Genomic DNA, 6,000 nt, shown 5'->3' with positions numbered 1-6,000 from the left:
ACTAATTATGAAAATCCAGAAAAGAGCCGTTAAATTCTACAACCACCTAAAAGGAAACGATTCCCAAACCTTCCATAACAAAGCCATCACCTACAGAGAGATGAACCTGGAGAAGAGTCCCCTAGAAAGCTGGTCCTGGGACTCTGTTCACAAACACAAACGGACCCTACAGAGCCGCAGGACAGCAACACAATTAGACCCAACCAAATCATGAGAAAACAAAAGCATTATTAATTAACAAAAAAACGGAGCAAACTAGAATGCTATTTGGCCCTAAACAGAGAGTACAAAATGGCAGAATACCTGACCACTGTGACTGACCCATAATTAAGGAAAGCTTTGACTATTGTGGTAGAAAATCTAACCAAGAGAGAGACTTTGTTATTTCTTCAAACAATCAATCTTTATTATCGACTAAGACTTGCAATAATGGAGCTGGTCAACGACCACCCATCGGTAATTGTTGAGAGTCCAACGAGCAGATTTAGGTTACAGCTTAACAGATGTGTAGAATTATACAAAGGTACATTGTGCTATCAAGCAACAGACAGCAAGATTTATATTGCGTCAGGTTTCTGTCTCTAGGTCATTTACTGCTTGTTTATACAGGGGTATCTTCTCAGTTTCACACTCCTTAACACACAGATGCTAATGCAACGAGTTCAGTGTTCATCTGTATATGAGAGAGAAGCTGGAGGGAGGGTTCACCTGGCCCTGGCTGACAGGCCAGCATTTCACAGACACTAATCATTCAATGGATTGCAGGCTGTAGGTTCTGTCACCAAGCCATCATAAATAAATTGCTAGCGCCTAGCCCCAACTCAGTCCCACAGACACAGATGAGACAGTACCGAGAAACCTTGTTCGATGCAAAAACAGTATTATAACATAATCTTGCAATTTTTCTACCATACTATGTATAGACTCAGTGAACATAGCCTTGCTATTGAGAAAGGTTGCCGTAGGCAGAACTGGCTCTCAAGAGAAGACAGGCTATGTGCACACTGCCCATAAAATGAGGTGGAAACTGAGCTGCACTTCCTAACCTCCTGCCAAATGTATGGTGATATTAGAGACACATATTTCCCCTAGATTACACAGACCCACAAAGGATTACAAAACAAACCCAATTTTGATAAACTCCCATATCTACTGGGTGAAATACCACAGTGTGCCATCACAGCAGCAAGATTTGTGATCTGTAGCCACAAGAAAATGTCAACCAGTGAAGAACAGAAACCATTGTAAATACAACCCATATTTATGTTTATTTCTTTTCCATGTTGTACTTTAACTATTTGCACATCGTTACAACACTGTATATAGACATACAATGACATTTGAAATATCTTTATTCTTTTGGAACTTGTGTGAGTGTAGTATTTACTGTTCACTTTTTGTTTATTCCACTTTTGTTTATCCATTTCACTTGATTTGGCAATGTCAAGATATGTTTCCCATGCCAAAAAAGCCCCCCTCTCTCTCTCCCTCTCAATAAAGCCTCTCTCTCTCTCCCAAATTGAAAAAATTGAGAAGGAGAGAGATAATTTCCTTGATTTGAGGCTCCATCTATTCTGTCCAAACCAACCCCAGAATTGGGTAAAATCATTGTGTGTAGAAGACTGATATAGTTATTGATCTCTGAGAGATAATATTATCAGCATGTAACGCCCTGGCCAAAGAGAGGGGTTTTTGTTCTCTATTTTGGTTAGGCCAGGGTGTTACATGGGTGGGCGTTCTATGTTTATTTTTCTATGTTGGTTTGTTTCTTTGGTTGGCCGTGTGTGGCTCCCAATCAGGAACAGCTGTAGTTCGTTGTTGCTGATTGGGAGTCATACATAGGCAGCCTGTTTTTCCTTTGGGGTTTGTGGGTGATTGTTTTCTGTTTAGAGTATTTCCTGACAGGACTGTTTTGCTGTCGTCTTTTGTTTAATTTTGTAAGTGTTCTCTTTTTCAATTAAATTTCAAGATGAACACACATCCTCCGCTGCACCTTGGTCTCATTACTACGACAGCCCTTACACAGCATCAATACATTGAACATTGGCACACCCAATATGTCTGCATGTTATTTGAATTTGCTTTGAAATTGTCCATTATTCTGTTGATGATCTCAGACATCAAACACATAAGAACTCAAACACTTCGAATGACTGTTAGGATCATCGTTTTAATGTGATCGCCCACTGTTTTAATGTGATCGCCCACTGTTCAGTGGAGTGGTTTGAAATGTTGTACAAGCAGCACAGAGTTTGTGTGTGTGTGTGTGTGTGTGTGTGTGTGTGTGTGTGTGTGTGTGTGTGTGTGTGTGTGTGTGTGTGTGTGTGTGTGTGTGTGTGTGTGTGTGTGTTTTGAGAGATATAGGCTACCAGGTGAAAAGTGAAATAGGGAAGTATAGAATGCTGACAGTTGATACAATCAGCTGAAACAACATCAATTCATCTTCTCCTATAGGTTATTAGGTTAAACAACAACAGAACCGCCAAACAAGTAGAAGCTGTATAGCAGACTTTATCAACCATATTTAAAGCATGGACTGGCAAGCTATGATTCTACTCTTAGATTAAAGTAGCTTGAGCACTGAGTACATTTCTGTCAGCTGACCATCAGAGGGAGGGTGTGTGTGTGTGTGTGTGTGTGTGTGTGTGTGTGTGTGTGTGTGTGTGTGTGTGTGTGTGTGTGTGTGTGTGTGTGTGTGTGTGTGTGTGTGAGAGAGAGAGAGTCTGATAATGAGTTGAGGTAATAAGTGGACAGTGCAGCATGATGTGTGATCCAGGCTTATATAACACTGATAAACAACTCATACATTAGCACAGAACTCTCACACACAGACACACACATACACATGGACACACACTCCTAAAACACACCATTTACAACTTAAATTCCTTTCAGGAGGGAAGAAAGAAAGGAAAGAGAGAGGCCTATGAGAAGGGGAAATTAAGAGGGAGGAGAAGCCGAGAGAGATGAGGAGGGAGAGAGAGGAGGAGGTAGAGGGTGGAGGAGAGAGAGGGAGGAGGGGGTAGAGGGAGGAGGAGAGAGAGGGAGGAGGAGGTAGAGGGAGGAGGAGAGAGAGGGAGGAGGAGAGAGAGGAGGATAGTGAGGAAGGAGGAGAGGGAGGAGGAGTGAGGGAGGACGAAACAGAGGGAGGACTAGAGATAGGGAGGAGGAGAGAGAGGAAATAGTAGAGAGGGAGGAGGAGAAAGGAAGGAGGAGAGAGGGGGAGGAGGGGAGAGAGGGAAGAGGAGCGAGAGGGAGGACGAGATAATGAAATAGGAGAGAGAGGGAGGAGGAGAGAGAGAGAGGAGGAGAGAGAGGGAGGAGGAAAGAGAGGAAGGAGGAGAAAGGGAGAGGAAGAGAGAGGGAAGAGAAGAGAGAGTGAGGATGAGAGAGAGGGAATAGGAGAGAGACAGGGGATGAGAGAGAGGGAAGACGAGAGAGGGAGTCCGAGAGAGGGAGGTCGAGAGAAAGGAAGGAGGAGGGATTGGGAGGATGAGAGAGGGAGAACGAGAGAGAGGTAGAACGAGAGAGAGGGAGGAGGAGATTGGGAAGAGGGGAGAGAGGGAAGTAGGAGAGAGAGGGAGAACGAGAGAGAGGGAGAATGAGAGAGAGGGAGGAGGAGAGTGGGAAGAGGGGAGAGAGGGAGGAGGATAGAGAGGGAGGAGGAGAGAGAGATTGGAGGAGAGAGAGGGGAGGAGGAGAGAGGGAGGACGAGAGAGATGGAGGATGAGGGAGAGGGAGGACGAGAAAGAGGGAGGAGGAGAGAGAGGGAGAAATAAATGCCAAAGCTTTTCATGCTGACTGCTGGAGGACTTGAACATTACATTCTGCTCTAGATAGGACTGACTAACACTCTATCTCTTGTTCTCCCTCTCTCTTGTCCTCCTTCTCTCTCCTCTTCCCTCTCTCCTCCTCCCTCTCTTGCGTTCTCCCTCTCTCGTGTCTTCCCTCTCTCTCCTCCTCCCTCTCTCCTCCTTCCTCCCCCTCAACAGGCACACATACAGATGCACACACACACGCACACGACCACACACACACACACACACTCCAGCCTAGATAGCACTGAGTCACTGACTTCCTAATTATGTTATTATCAACACAACGTATTACATCGTCTACTGCATCCTGAGAAATAATGTAGAGTGGGAGAAAGAGATTAGAAGTTGACATCTCTCACAGTACTTGCTCATAAAAGCTCTTTTTCAAATATGTACATTTAATTCCACTAAGATAATACGTATTTAGCGTGTCAGTCACAGGAAGCTAGTCAACAACTGGCCAATCACAGAAATCCTCACAAACCATTACCCAACATCCATAGCAGAAGTGAGACATTGTGCTGAAGGGGAGATGCTAAACACATGCACATAGACATGTACACACACATACATGTGTATACACACACAAACACGCACATGTCTATGTTTTGGTACCTGTCTCTGTGGTGATTTTTTTGGGGGGTTGTCCAAGGGTTGTCCACCGTCTGTTGTTATTGTCTGCCTGTTGTTATTGTGTGTCTGTTGTTAATGTGTGTCTGTTGTTAGTGTGTGTCTGTATGTATATACACTGCTCAAAAAAATAAAGGGAACACTTAAACAACACAATGTAACTCCAAGTCAATCACACTTCTGTGAAATCAAACTGTCCACTTAGGAAGCAACACTGATTGACAATAAATTTCACATGCTGTTGTGCAAATGGAATAGACAACAGGTGGAAATTATAGGCAATTAGCAAGACACCCCCAATAAAGGAGTGGTTCTGCAGGTGGGGACCACAGACCACTTCTCAGTTCCTATGCTTCCTGGCTGATGTTTTGGTCACTTTTGAATGCTGGCGGTGCTTTCACTCTAGTGGTAGCATGAGACGGAGTCTACAACCCACACAAGTGGCTCAGGTAGTGCAGCTCATCCAGGATGGCACATTAATGCGAGCTGTGGCAAGAAGGTTTGCTGTGTCTGTCAGCGTAGTGTCCAGAGCATGGAGGCGCACCCAGGAGACAGGCCAGTACATCAGGAGACGTGGAGGAGGCCGTAGGAGGGCAACAACCCAGCAGCAGGACCGCTACCGCCGCCTTTGTGCAAGGAGGAGCAGGAGAAGCACTGCCAGAGCCCTGCAAAATGACCTCCAGCAGGCCACAAATGTGCATGTGTCTGCTCAAACAGTCAGAAACAGACACCATGAGGGTGGTATGAGGGCCCGACATCCACAGGTGGGGGTTGTGCTTACAGCCCAACACCGTGCAGGACGTTTGGCATTTGCCAGAGAACACCAAGATTGGAAAATTCGCCACTGGCGCTCTGTGCTCTTCACAGATGAAAGCAGGTTCACACTGAGCACGTGACAGACGTGACAGAGTCTGGAGACGCCGTGGAGAACATTCTGCTGCCTGCAACATCCTCCAGCATGACCGGTTTGGCGGTGGGTCAGTCATGGTGTGGGGTGGCATTTCTTTGAGGGGCCGCACAGCCCTCCATGTGCTCGCCAGAGGTAGCCTGACTGTCATTAGGTACCGAGATGAGATCCTCAGACCCCTTGTGAGACCATATGCTGGTGCGGTTGGCCCTGGGTTCCTCCTAATGCAAGACAATGCTAGACCTCATGTGGCTGGAGTGTGTCAGCAGTTCCTGCAAGAGGAAGGCATCGATGCTATGGACTGGCCCGCCCGTTCCCCAGACCTGAATCCAATTGAGCACATCTGGGACATCATGTCTCGCTCCATCCACCAACGCCACGTTGCACCACAGACTGTCCAGGAGTTGGCGGATGCTTTAGTCCAGGTCTGGGAGGAGATCCCTCAGGAGACCATCCGCCACCTCATCAGGAGCATGCCCAGGCGTTGTATGGAGGTCATACAGGCACGTGGAGGCCACACACACTACTGAGCCTCATTTTGACTTGTTTTAAGGACATTACATCAAAGTTGGATCAGCCTGTAGTGTGGTTTTCCACTTTAATTTTGAGTTTGACTCCAAATCCAGACCTCCATGGGTTGATAAA

Source organism: Salmo salar, chromosome ssa14 (assembly GCF_905237065.1).
Source record: "Salmo salar chromosome ssa14, Ssal_v3.1, whole genome shotgun sequence".
Classification (NCBI taxonomy): Eukaryota; Metazoa; Chordata; class Actinopteri; order Salmoniformes; family Salmonidae; genus Salmo; species Salmo salar.
This window is presented reverse-complemented; position numbering follows the sequence as displayed.